We start from the raw sequence: 15,425 nt of genomic DNA, 5'->3' as shown, positions 1-15,425 counted from the left end.
TTTCTTTGGCACAAGCATCAAAGGAGAAACCCATTCGCTGTTAGAGATGGGGTAGATGAATCCTGCATCCAACAACTTTTGTTGTTCCTCTTTGACAATGTCCTTTAGGGCTAGATTCATCCTCCTTTGTGGTTTATTGACTGGTTTACAATCTTCTTTAATGTAAATGTGATGAGTAAAGACTGAAGGGTGGACTCCCTTCATCTCCTTATAGCTCCAAGCAAAAGCATCCAAATGGTCTTTCAATAAGCTACACAGCTCTTTCTCCTGAGAGGTGGATAGGGATGAGTTGATCTTCAAGGTTCTTTCTGGGCCAAATTCCACATTCTTAACTCAGAGAGAGGTTGGATCAGCCACACAGAGATCAACTAAAGCATTGACTTGGGTTTCTTCCGCCAACTCTTCTAATGGCAACACACTAGGGGGTGGATTTTGAATCAAATTCTTAATAAGATCATCCTTGGTTTGAGGACCCCCCTTGGTGGCTTCCACTGTGCACAATGGTGCGAAGTAGACTTCATCCTCATCTTCCTCCTCCAGCCAGAGAGGTAAGTCATGTTCTAGCAGAGGTTAGGCAGGAGGATATAGGACTAGCTATTTGGACATATGCCCATTCTTGATGGTCATGCTCTCAGCTCGACAACTGATGTAAGCATCTATAGTAGCCAACCAAGGCCTCCCCAAGATGAGAGGATACCCAATGAGCTTTGCCTTTGGCTGAAGAACCAAGAAATCAGCAGGGTACTCCCAGGAATCAATGGATACCATGACATCTTCCACAATCCCCTCAGGAGTCATAGTGGAGTGGTCTGCCAACTGCAGTAATGTTGAGTTCTTTCTTAGGGAACCCTGAAGGTTGAGTTTGAGCATAGTGTCCCTGGTAATTACGTTAATGGCAGCCCCTAGATCAATCATGGTGTGGGGGATTATGGTGCCATTGATGTCAACATCGACTACGGGACTCCTAGGGTCCAGATATTTTGGACAGATTACATGTCCCAACATTAAGTCAGACAGTTGTCCTATCACATTGATAGTTGGGGCATCTCTCTTGCACCTGCCTAGGTGCTTGAAACACTTCTATTTGATCAACGTCTTGTAGATTGGTACATCTTTTATGGCCTGGAGAAGTGGTATTTTTACACATAACTGTTTTGGTTCCCCCAGAAGTTCAGTTTCTTCTGGGGTCGGTTGTGTTGTTCCAGTTAGTCTCTCAGGAAAGGGTGGAATGGCTTTTGGTTCACTTTCCTGTTTCTTTTCCTCATCCTTCTTAGGAGGAGGTTTGCTATCTGGGAGGACCTTCCCAGATCATAGGTTGATTTCCTGAATCTCCACAACATAGGTAGGGCATGTTGTTTCTCTAGTATATACCTACTGGGTCTATCTGTTATCGGGGTTCAGGTTTGGTTGAGTAGGTATCTGGGGTTGTCTTGGAGGAGCAGGAGGTAATGGTTGTAGTTGAGTAGGTGGTGGAGGCAAAACAACGGGAGGAGAGTTGTATTGGGGCCTCCACCCCTGATGAAGTGCTTTCCACTGAGGTTGTGGCTGAGCGTGAGAATGAAACAAATGAGCAGCTGGTTGAGCATGGTATTGAGATGGATACGACCAAGGAGGGGGTGTGAACCAGGAAGGATGAGTAGGGGGACCCCAAGAAGGCTTGGAAGTGGCTTGATTTGGGTTGTAATAAGTCTAGGATGTCCCTTGCATTCCCTACTGGTAAGGTCTGGGTCCATGTGGCCTCCTTTGGTTCATGAAGTACAGTGGTTCAGTGTCTCCTTCAGCCCCTTGGTACATAGCTTTAAATCCAGGCAAGGAAGGGCACTGATTTTTAGGATGGTCTTCTTCACAAACAAAACACACTTCTACAGAGTGCAATCGACATTCATTCCTAGGATGCTTTCTAGTGCACCTGGGACAAAATATGGCCAAAGCCCTCTCAGCTTCCTCTTGTTTCTTTTGGATTCGCAAGGTATCCATTTGCATGGAAATATTCTGTCTCATCTCGCTTTTGAAATCTTCCATCTGATTTGCAAATTCATTTTTAAGGAATGAACTAGATAAGGGGGTACTAGCTAAAAGTTGACTTCCCCTACCTCTTTTTCTGGTTGCCCTAGAATGGTTTCTAAATAAAGTCTTTATGTCATCATACGGTAGCTAGTAGATGTCTGCCCCAGCCAGAAAATGGAGGGTATCCAAAAGGTCTTCAGGGACTCCTCTAAGCAGAACCAACTTCAGAGATTCAGGTCAAGTGTGCACCTAACCCTTTTATAACTGAGTTAAAACCTCTCTTCATAGTCTTCTAAAGATTCATCACTTCCCATGGTCATTCGAAAGATTTCTTCCTTTGTATCCTTTGATCTACAGTAGTCCCGATATTTGTTGTTAAAGGCTTGCTGCATCTGAGCCCAAGTTGTGATACTGTTTCTTGGTAGCCCCATGAACTAGCGTAGTGCTGCATACTTGAGGGTAGAGGGAAAGAGTTTCAACCTTCCTCGTCTTCCGCATAGTCATAGGTTCGACAAAGGACAACAAAATCAAACAAGAAGGTATCAGGGTCTTCAGTAGTCAATCCATGGAAGTGAGGTAAGGTTGAGGGACTTATGTTTTTCATTTTTGTGTCCCCATTGGTCTCTCGGATGGGAAAGGCACCTTTTATTCTCTCCCCATTTCCTCTACCGTTTATGTTTTCGGCCGTGGTCTCAGGATGAATGGTTTCTTGCTCTTCTTCTGTTATAGGATCTTGGTATATCTCTGGAGGTTCACCTATAGGTTCTTCTGGATCACTGCCACCAAAGAAGAGAGAAGGGTGACTTAGTGACGTGGTGGGGGTGTTGGGTAGGAATTTTCTTAAATTGTCTCTGTTCCTATGAGGCATGAAATGAAATCTCTTTTTTGGGTGATTTTTGTTTCTTTTTTCTACTTGTACGTACAAAAACTGAAATAGATTGGACATCAAACTGCAACTAAGTAAAATCTATCTTGCTGAAATGAAAATGCAAAATTGAAATGAAAACAGGAAGGGACTAATCTATTTTAGTGAAATGAAATTGCAGAATTAAAATGAAAGTGGGAAATAGCTAATCTACGCTTGCTGAAATGAAATTGTGGAATTGAAATGAAAGCAGAAAATGTCTAATCTATGCTTACTGAAATGAAATTGCAGAATTGAAATGAAACAACTTCTCTACTTTTGCTGAAATAAACTACTTAACAGAAGGTTGCAGTAGAAAATGGAAGAAAAGAAGTAATCACAAAATACTCTAACACTTCCCCAGCAACGGCGCCAAAAATATGGTGAGCTCTAGTATTGTAGCAATGATGTTGCAACTCCTAGGACTCCCTACTTTACTTTTGTCAACCCGGTAGTTCGTAAGAAACTTGGAAGCGATGGTGCTATATGCACAACTACTAGCTCTTACTGCAGGCTATCACTTGATCAGCTGGCACAAGTTCACTAAGAGATTAAGCCAACTTCTATGAGTTCTAAAAAGAAGCTTTTAACTGTGATGGAAGAAAGCTAACTCAAAAGAGGCTAGCCTACTTGCAGAAAGAAGATGGAAGCTGAAAGGAAACGCAAACCCTAGCAAACCCTAGTTTTACCCACTAACCCTACTTGTGCAAGAAAAGAGATGGAAACTACTGAAATGGATGCCATTGACTATTGAAAAGGTAAAATGCATGTATTTAAGCTACTTTTGAAAGAAAATATAGAAAAATAATCTTTTTGTACTTTTGAGCAATTTTATGCAAAATTATTATGCTTATGGTTTAACTATTTGTGACTGTGCAGAGGTTTAGTGGCAAAAGGAAATGGAGTGGCCATTTGCAGGAGGATGGGAAGGTGTGGAGAGGACCTAAGTAGTGCCCAGTTCCCTTCTAGAGATTTCCACTATGATCAGACTTCAAAAAATCACTCGCATGAACTTCTATAGGAGGCTGCAGGGGATCTACAGGAAGTTCTATAGGAGGTTCGACAAGAAGAGGCCAAAAGTGGTTTTTGGAGGTTTGAAGGTGGAAAAACGGTGGGAAAATGGAAATGAAGGATGAATAGAGATGTTAAGGGGTCTAGGAACTTGTAAATGAAGATCAGGAGTGAAGGCGATGGTTGGATTTGTTCAAAGGTCAAGGAAGCAATTTTGCAAAAGAACATAGAAATTAGGGCAGTTTGGGAAAGTATGGTGAATGAGTGAAGGAAATCTTGAGAGAGGGACTGGAGCAGGTTGTGTGATGGAAGAATGATAAGCTGGAGTGTCTTACAGGTGCTCTACACACTTCTTTTCAAAACTAACCCAAGCAAAAACTAAGAAAACAGAGTTTTACCTATTTTTTACCTAATTCTGACCTTAAAACCAGGAAAGTGTCGAACAAAACTTTATGGACAGGAATTTATGCAAGAAAGCTATGGAAACTGAACAAGAACAGATCTAAGCATGCAAACACAATTGATATCATCTTCTCCAACTCGAAATCTAACACTAGCAATTGCATTGGAAAGCAAAAACAGTGTTTTGGTGGCAACAAGAGTGCCTTGGTCTCAATTCATGGTCCCAAGGAGGGAGAAAGGAGATCAAGGCCTGCTTGGTAGCCTTTTTGTGGATCTTTTTCTGTTATCAAACTATCTAATCAACCTAAAGCAAGAACAACTATTCTACTCATAAAAAACAACCTAAGTCACAAAGCAATATTTAACCTAAATAACATAAATTATTTCCTGAATGCAAGAGAAACACATATAAATACACAAAGGACGTGCTAGGCACTTGGGTTGGGCCCAACCCCAAGGGCTACAACCCCCTAAGAAAGATCAGTGCTGGTTCAAAGCTGGATTCATCTTCACTGATCAAAAAATAATAGTTACATAACAAATCTGTTTGCAAAAAGAGCTCGAAAATGAGCTGAGTACAAGGCTACACTAAAGTGCGAAAATAGACTATCAAATGGCTAACCTACTAAGGCTTGAAGCCTTCCTATTTATAGAAGTGAGGACTCCCAACAATCCTCCTAAACTTTAGGAACTCGGCTACCCAAAACTGCAGATATCAACCACTTCACTAGACCTGCTTGACTGCCCCTTGAAATCATATTTTGTGGGCTATTGAACTCTGAGCTATTGATGGAGAACTCAAGGAAGGGGTCATTTAATGCAGGAGACACCCCTCCTATAAGTCCTCAGCCTTGTTTCTTCGAGTTTGGCTGCCAATCTGCTCATAAATGCCTGGTCTTGGTCCAAAACTGTCCAGAAATCTACAATAAACATTCATTAGACTTTGTGGTAAAGTGACTATCCCCAGTCACTCAATTAACATAAATATGTTCAAAAGAATGCACAAAACTATGGATAATGGTGGATTAAATGAAAATAATAGGCAGAATGAGCCCATATAGTTACCAATTTATGGGGCTCATGACTATGACTGAATGTAGTGACCCACGGGTTGACCTCCCAGCCTACTCCTGGTGTACTCTTCTTCTCCACGAACCCCCGAGCTCCAGTGGTGTTGTACAATGGGAGAAGTGTGCTAGATGATGGAGGTGAGCCCCCCTTGACTCAAAAGTCTTCTCTCATGTCCTCTACCTCACCAAACTCAATTATAACTTATATCCACTCACAATGGCATAATCCCATCCATCCAACCATAGAGTATGCAACACTCCCCTCTCTAGGTGAAACTTGGCACTTCATGCATAATTAATTATTTTTAATAATCCAAAAGTTTGATTATTCATCCACCCATGTGTCACCCTCTCATCAGGGCTCTCCAAAATTATTTACTTAAATTTTAATTCAAAGATATTATTTTTCCTCACCCCAACAAGGCTCCTTATTTCTCCTCTTAGTTATCTCTTGATCCCCTTTTCTACTCCTTAATTTGTATTCATCACTGAAGCCAACTGATAAGTCTCAAATTTGGTCTAAATTAACTCAATTTTCCTCTTAGATGGATATTCTTATGTTGATTCTTGTGACATGGAGGTTTTCTAAAATTCTCTAATTTTTTTAAATTTAATCTTATTTTAATTCACCACCCTCTTCTATTAATGAACTTTCGTAATATTTAGGATTGATCTTTACAATTAACTCTATGTCCCTCTACTACCCTTTTACCTAATTAAATTATTTATGTACCTAATAATTTTCAACATGGGAAGGGTTGAGTTCTCAAGGTACAATATTCTTATTTCTTTCTATTCTCCCTTTACCTCAAGTTTTATTCTTGATTTAATTTCCTTGGTTCTAACCTTATTTACCACTTCATGTGAATTTGTAGGATTTTCATATCTTTATTATATTTGTTAGTTTATTTTTAATGCCAATGGTGCCATGTCTAACAGTTTATTTATGATGCCAAAGGTGCCAAGTCGATCATGCCCTTTAAGAACTTCCTTTCTAAGTTCCATGGGTGTCACATTGCTTGCCTTTCAAGCATTCAGTGGCTACGAGGGGAAATTATAGGTGCAACGACATAGACCACTATCATCTCTCGTGTTGACCGCTATAGTGAGACTAATGGTGTTGGAGATTAAGGAATCCACCTTGATGTGCATCCCGTAGTAAAATCCTCGTGAGCAACCCAAGTTTGGGACCTACCCCCACGACATTGCGATCTTTAAGGCGAAGGTGTTACAATCCTTCTAGCCCAAGTCGCAATGAGAGCACTAGTAGGTGAAATTAGGGACACTGTCCCATGCCTCCCATGTAGTTCCATCAATTTGTACAACCTCATCACCCATGTATGTGTCATTCGGCCAAGTAACTAGTGTATTCCTGCAACCACTAAGATATCTTTAGAATATATATCAGTTTCAAAGTCAACTTAGAATTTCAAAGACAAAATTTCCATCTCCATCAAACCGGATGTCGTCAAATCATCACATGTGAGTGCCTCTGGTGGTTTTCTATCATACTTGATAATCGTCAATAAAAATGTTTCTTATTGTTAGTCATTTTCGTAATAGCATCATCAACATGACCTAGTCATTTGCATCGTTGTTCGTTATGAACTAGAACTAATGTAAGTAGCTAACATAAAGAACACATCCATCATAGCTATCATTACCATAACATCAGTATAAAACATAAACATCCATCAAATTTGTCATCATCGTAACATCTATAGAAAACATACATATCCATCAAAGTTATGATCATCATATCATCAATGGTCGACATACATATCCATCAATGTTATCATCATCATGATATTAATAGAGAGCATACATATCCATCAATGTTATCATCATTATAATATCAATAAAGAACATACATATCCATCAATGTTATCATCATCATAATATCAACTAGGAAAAAAGCATAATCGTCACATCCACTAATAATAGAGTTAAGTGTTCAAATCCTCGACCTTAGGTCTTCAAAGAATAAAGTGTAAGCCTTAGGGCTGGATTAATGTTAATGTCATATCAATGTCACTCAACTAGAGGGGGGCATTACACACAAAGTGTGCATTGTCTATCTTTAGAAGTTGCATAGTTACTATCAACAAGGATTAACTATCATCATTAAGCGCCTATTAGTTGTTTAAGGGAATGCATAGTTATGATATCACAAGCTATGCATGTAGGAGTGAGAGGTTACAACATTAAGAAATCTAAGAATAAAACTTTGATACTTAGGAAAATAAGATCAGGAGTAACCTTGGTATCCTAATATGATAGTTCTCATGACCAAAGGGAGGCTCCAAAATCAAAGCACGGAAAAATTTTAGAGGGGGTTGTAGCAGCTACAACAAAAAGATTTATACAAATATTTTAAAATTAAAGATATATATATATATATATATATATATATATATATATATATAAAAATTTAATTGCAAATTTTTTTATACATTTCAATATTTTTAATAACAAGTAAATATGAAATTAAGAAATAATTAAACATATTCATATATATTCCCTGCATATTATCATTGAGCACATCAAATTTTAATTCTCTAATTTATATAATCATTATAGATCCATCTTAAACATAAATCTACCAAGCTTCTAGAGGGATTAAATCTTTTGAGGTGCAAACTTATTTTATAATGTAAAATTTTACAAATGGTTTATACCTCAATAAATTTGATCCCTTGGCCATTTAAGATGGACAAACACACATCATGTGAGTTTTCATTATTTAAATTGCACTTTTAAATATGTAAATGGATTAAAATCTTAAATTGAATTTTTAATTATATAAATTGATTCGATAAATCTTCGTGGACACTTGGATTTTGTACATTACACCTTAAAATTACACCAAATCTTTTAAATATATTAAACAAAATAAATTTAAAATGTATAAATGTAAAAGGACCAAAATGTAGAATAATAAAACTATTTGAAATGTTTTAACTATAAAAAAAATTGTATTTTTTTAATTTTTTATATAATATATACACGGATTTTGTTTTCCTTAAACATACATAAATATTTAACATTAAAATATTTTAAGATATTTTATTTATCAACCATATTATTATATTAAAATATTAAAATATATCTTTGTTATTAATATATTAATCAAATATATTGAATTACTTTATTTATCATTATTATTTGAATTTTTTTGCTTTCTATTATTTCTCATATATAAATAAAAACATTAAAGTAATTTAGAACCCAAAAAACAACTCAGAAAATACATGGTACCATGTTGTGAGGCAATGCTATTATTTCTTACCAGCATAGTTTTCATCGTGATGAGCTCGCAAAGTTTCCACACTTCCAAACTGTTGGCGAATCTTGTACGGGCTACTATGAATGGAATTTGATCCGTACATTATAAATGAAAAGTGTGAAAATTTTGACGAATAAATATTTTGAAATTCCAACCATTACAGAGAAATAACGCAATTAGCGGAGAAACAACTGCATTTGTAATGGCCAATGAGCGCTACATCGCGTGATAAAGGGCTACATTAATGCGATTAGCCAATTTCCTTGTGCGTGGCTTGCTATGTCTGAAAGAAAAGGAAGATTAATGTCCAAATGTCCTTTCCTTCAACGCTGTGACCGTTTCCAAAGCTGACCATACTGACGTCTGTGAGTCCATTAATGGAGATTAATGGTTTTGGATAACGTGTTTCACAGTCATGGTAACCATTGATTGATTAAATATAATGTATTAACGCCTGTCCTGGAATTATTAAATGCAAATGCAGTTATTTTTACATGCGCTGTATTTGATTCAATTTTTTTTAGAAAAAAAAAGCATCATTGATTATATTAAGATAATATAAAAACCAACATAAGATACATAAGGGTGGCATATCACAGCCATGAAAGAGGCATTATCGAGAAAAAGCAAATGCCAAAGGTTTATAAGGAAACATATATAGCAGCACAAACCAGACCATGACATATAGGACTGTGTATACAGGGCAGCCAGAAGGCAAGTCATAAACATCAACAAAGGATTAAGCCAAAACCTTTCAGAAAAAAGACTAAAACGCATCAAAAATTAATAACCAGGGATAACAAAATCCTGAACTGAATAGGACTTCTCTTCCTCCTTTACTTCCATAGACCACAAGCCAGATTCAGATAGCAGACCCTCCTTTGATAGGCAAACAGCCTGGAGATTCTGTTCATGACCTATGAATTGAATGGAACAGTCACTCGTGAGTCCCCATAAGAGCATTATCTTGTCCAACCAGTCTATCATGAGGGGGCTCCTATTGAGGCAAACACCATTTACGTGGTCGATCACTTGCCTGGAATTACCAAAAATTGAAATAGCCTGCACATCGAAGAAAACACAGAATGCAAGAACGCCTGTTAAAGCTTTAGCCTCAGCCAACCTGTAAGAACCTGTACCTCCATTCCAAGAAATTAGAAATTTTAGCTTCTCGTCCATGCAGATGAGAACTCCGCAGCCACATCTATTTTGTTGTTCTATACCGGCAAAGAATGCACAAGGGAAACTATTGAGACAAACTTCTTTTTCTTTCTCGGTTGCATTCTTCTTTTTGGGCTGCCTTTTTGGAACTGAATCGTAGATTGCAATAATGTGTTGCAGAATAGAATTAAAGGGTTCCTTTGAGTCTTTGAAGATTTTATAATTCCTCCACTTCCATGCACACCATAACACAATAATGATGAGAATACGCCATGGCTCTCTTTGCCCGCTCCACCATTCGAAAGCTGCATGGGTAGAAACAAAAGCAACATGAGGAAAACCGAAAAGGATAGCTAGATCATACCAGATTTGCTGAGAGGATTTGCATTGGAAAAACATGTGATAATTTGACTCCTCATCTGATTCGCACATCGAACACCTGCTTGGGCCGTGCCAGCTTCTTTTCCTTAAATTATCCCATGTCAGATTCTTATTGTTGAACACCAACCACGCGAAACAGATCATCTTAAGGGGGCATCCCGATTTCCAAAGGGTCACAGGAAACTTAGAGCTTGAGTGAGAGACCTTTGAATTGATGATATCAGAGTATATATCTTTTACTCAGACCGGCATTTGTGCATTTGGCACAGTCCAGATTAGGTGATCTGCCGCCCCAAAACGTTGAAACCCACAGCCACCGAGAGCATCTTTGACAGCATTCCATGACAACACCAGCTTCTCTGGTAAACAAAGGTCGATGGCATCCTTCCATAAAGGGGCAGAGCCTCGCCATGTGGATATGAGCTTGTCCCATGTAAAGATACCATTCCTATGAAAGAAGGATAAGAGACTCTCAGGAATGGAAATGACTTCGCGGCCGCAGGCAATGGGATCGATACCAATTAATATTCTGCTCCCAGTATGGATCCTCCACTTCAGATTTGTTTCAATTTATATATTTATGTTTATATTATTCAAAATTGGCAGTGTACGAAAAGGAAGCAAAAAAAAATGCATTTTATTCAACAAATAAAATATATGAAAAACAGTGTATATGATAATAATTGTTTCAGTTAAATCTTAGAGTACCCATAGTAATAATCATGCTTGTCAACTTTTCAAATCTTAATAGGGATCCATCATCATCATTCAGTGATTTTCTTAACCATGGATCCCTTCACAAGCATGATTATTACTGTGAGTACTCCTAGATTCAACTGAAAAATGAACCACATATGTCTGAAATCCAAAAATATAATTTTTTTTTGTTTGATATTAACTATAATTGTAATAATAAATAAATGGATATGATTGGGATGGAATTTGTTTTTACCATATATGGTCGTTGTAAAAGGCATAAATTTGATAAATGGTGTAATTATAATGAAGTAAAAAGTTATATAAAGTAAATAATAATATAAATGTAAATAATGTAATATGTTTTAATAAGGTATTTTAGGGATTAATAATTTTTTTCAATTATTTTATATGATAATGATAATAATGATGATTGACATTCATTAAGATTAAAATGGTCTTAGACTTTCAAAATATAAGAGATTATTCAGGATTTTTTAGCATTTTATTTCTATGTTGAAATAATATTAAGATCACCATAGTTTTGCTAACTTGAAGGTCAAGAAGATTGGTAGTGTGAATTATAACTTAGACAATCTAAGAGAAAGTGTATTTTTTCTTCAACCTTCTTATTGTTACAAATGTGACAAACTCTTTCTATTCTATGGTGCTTTTGGAATTCATCAATATCTAGTTTCACTATGAAGCTCATGAGAATTTCTCCTTATTTCAAAAAGTTTATTTTATTATTTACACTAGTCAAGAGAAAAATATATTTTTATGTAACTAGCCTATATCCATCTTATCCCCCGATATATCAAGCGCAGAGTGGGATGGAATCTCTCGAGGTGCAAACATTTCCTTAAGTTTTGCACTCAAAAAATAGTTTTGCACCTTAAGAGATTTGATCTTTCTCGACACTTGATAGATATGGGGTTAAGATGTATCTAGGCTGGTTTCGGTCACACAAAGTTTGTTGAACATATAATTATTTAGATAATTTTAAATATGCTAAATATGTTAAGATTAATCTAGTCATTTAATTTTAAATTTTCTCAGCTACCTCAATTTGTTGAAATGATAAAGACTGCTAATAACTTGAATAATGAAATAAAAATTTTGAATGCAAAGTGACAATGTAACAATCTTGAATGATAGAAAATGTGAATACTAAGAATGTAGTCAATTACAAATAGTCTTGATTGTGATAAATCTCAAACTATTTTCTTCTATTTTTCTTATCATCGCACCTGCTAGTTTTGCCATATTTTCATATCTATCATATGAACAAGGCAATTGAAATCATAGATCATTCAAATATTTAACTCGAGTTATTGTAGTAAACATCATACCTTGTCTCTTTTGCTCTCCAATATTAATAGTAGTTTTCTCCAAAGTCAATCATTGTGACTTAATGAGTTTAAACCCCAAGTAAGTTTCAAGGTAGTTGTTTTCTACTACCTTGTTTAAATGCAAAGTGACTAACAATGTTGAATGATAGAAAATGGGAATAATAAGAGTGTAGTCAATTACAAAAGTTTACAATTTCAAGAAGGAAGCATTTTAGGCAAGTGAACATTTTATTTAAGATGAAATTCAAGTATTTTATTTATAGTTGAACCACTGTAACACGGAAATCAATGCACGTTGCGAATAAATTTTTTTGCTTACACTAAAACCAAGGCACACTATTAATAAAATTACTTTAAAATTAATGTACATCATATATATAGTTACATCAAATTAGAAATCAACATCTACACAAAAACCAATGCATCTAGTGCAAGCAATCAAATAGGATTAGAAATCAATATCTACACTAAAATCAACCCATCTAGTGCAAGCAATCAAATAGGATTAGAAATCAACTACATTGAAATCAATGCATCTAATGCAGGAATCAAATAAGATTGAAATCAACAACTACAATGCAATTAATGCATCTAGTGCAGTAAATAAAATAATATTAGGAATCAACATGTACACTGAAATCAATGCATATATTTCAGTGAAAAACAAAAATATTAATGGTTTTCTAAATCCAAATTTTGTTACCTTTTGTAAAATCCTCACTTCCGATTCCTCTATGGTTAATAATGTTCAATATTATATAATACTATATTATATTTGTATTTGTCTCTGTATGTCTCTTTATTCTTGCCTCTCTCCCCCTTTATATATATATATATATATATATATATATAGATATATATCTATATATATATCTCCCTCCACCTCTCCTTCTCTGTCTATCTATCTCACCCCTAAAGATACACACTCTTTCTCCATATTTGTATATCTCTCTGTCCCTCCCTCTTACTCTCCCCTTGTCTCTCTTCCCCTTCTCTCTTTCTTCCCCTTCTCTCCCTCTCTCTCTCTTTCTCTCTCTTCCCTCCCTCTCCCCTCTACCCCCCACGCTCTCTCTATCTCTTCCCTTGCCACACACACACTCTCTCTCCACCTTTCTCTCTTTATATATTTCTTCTTCCCTCCCTCTTTCTCCCCCTCCAACTTCATCTCTCTCTCCCTCCCTCTCTCCTTCTCTCTCTCAAGTCCTCTTTCTCTTCCTTCCTCTATCTCCCTTTCTCTCCCATCTCCCTCTGTCTCTCCCCCCATTACTCTCTCTCTCTCTCTCTCTCTCTCTCTCTCTTTGTGTGTGTCTCCCTCTCTCTCTCTCTCTCTCTCTTTGTGTGTGTCTCCCTCTCTCTCTTCTCCTTCTCTCCTCTCTCTTCCCTTCTCTCAATCTCTCCCTTATCACTCCCTCTATCTATGCACCTCTGTCTTCCTCTATCTCTCTCTCATTCTCTCTCCCACCTCCCTCTCTCTCCCCCTCATCTCTCTCTCTCTCTCTCTCTCTCTCTTCACTCTCCAGCTCTGTCACTATCTTTGCCTCTCTCTCTTGCTCTCTCCACCTGATCTAGGTGGCTCTAGAAACACTCAAAAGTTAAAGGGGGCTTTGAAAAAGCTAAAACATAAAAGTTCTTGGATTGTCATGAACTGAGGGTTAGATCAAAGAGTTCATCGCAATATTTCCAACAATGCAAATGACACCTCAATCCAACATCGTATGACAAAGTTATGGCCAATCAAAATTTTGGTCAACTAGGCCCATTGGCTAAAGTTAGCAGATCGCCAACTAAATTTTGAGCTCGACTAAATCTAGTAGAACCATTAAATTTGGCAGAAATTAACAAGGCAACAATGTGACACTTTGCGACGATGATTTCTGGCAGTTGGAACTGGAAATATTGTTGGCTACTTAAGTTTTCCGTGACACCAAAAAATTCCACCAATGGCTTTGAACAACCATGTTTAATATAATAAAAAAATAATATTTTGGTGTGGTGGGCCACCAACCCCCCCAAATGGTCACATTGTAATATTATATATAATATATATTGGGGTCAAGGCTTGCAGCTTTGACCCAAGATCCCGCCCAATACACAATGACACACCTATATATATCTATATCTATATATATATATAAAGTCATGGTCAATGGGGATCGAACCCGCCCGACCAAAATGGTCGGCCTGGCCAACAGGCGACCCCCCAAATACAAATAATGGGTCATAATAACAACAATGCCACAATTAAAAATTAACACCGCCAACAGTTAATAGGGGCAAGCCCATGAGTTTGACCCCAAGACCTCCGCCTTCTTAGTTTAACCACCAGCTAGTACACCAGGTGGTCATATGTTGGAATGTTCACCACACACATTTTATAAACACTTAATTTTTACCATTTTCCTCATGGATAGAGTGAAGGAGAGTGCACAAAACCCAGAGCCAAGGAGGAATCATGCTGCTTGAATTTCGAGACAGATTCTTAGGTAATATTTGCAAGAATATTCTTTGATACTTGAGGAATCTTTAGATTCCCTTGGAGCCAAAATTTCAGAGATCCAAATTCATGCCAAATTTATACTCAAACGAACTAGAACTTCACCAGGAGTCTCATGGTGTGATCAGTTTTCTGATCTGAGCACTGGAATTTCAATCACCCTATAGAACAAAATCTTTATGGAATCTTGAGGAATCTTTAATATTCTCTCGGGGCCCGAAATTCACAAATTCAAAACTAGACCAAATTTATACTCATTCTTCTTAGTTTTTTGCAAGGAACATGATGGCGTAATCATGTCCTTCATCTGAGTAGCCAAATTCTAGTCAATCTGTGAGAAGGAATCTTTGGAGAATGTTTGATATTTCTTGGGGTCCAAATTTTAACTGAAGTAGAAAGGGGCCGAGTTTACATTCATTTTTCATGATTTTCACCAAGAATTCAATGATGCAGTCCATTTCTTCAGTAGAAATGTGTATTTTTAGGTCATCCCTAGAAGTGGAGGTATAAGATGTCTTTTGTACATGCATGTAATTTGATTTCGATGAATAATAATGAAATAGGCCTCCCCACATTAAGCAGGGCCCGAATATGTAACCCACACTGAGTGAACTTCGTTATCATATTTGTTTGTATCTTTTCATATTATGGTTGTCATTTA

Source organism: Pinus tabuliformis, chromosome 2_1 (assembly GCF_031772625.1).
Source record: "Pinus tabuliformis cultivar Carrire ecotype Pingquan chromosome 2_1, CPIR1, whole genome shotgun sequence".
NCBI lineage: Eukaryota > Viridiplantae > Streptophyta > Pinopsida > Pinales > Pinaceae > Pinus > Pinus tabuliformis.
Note: the sequence above shows the minus strand (reverse complement) of the source record.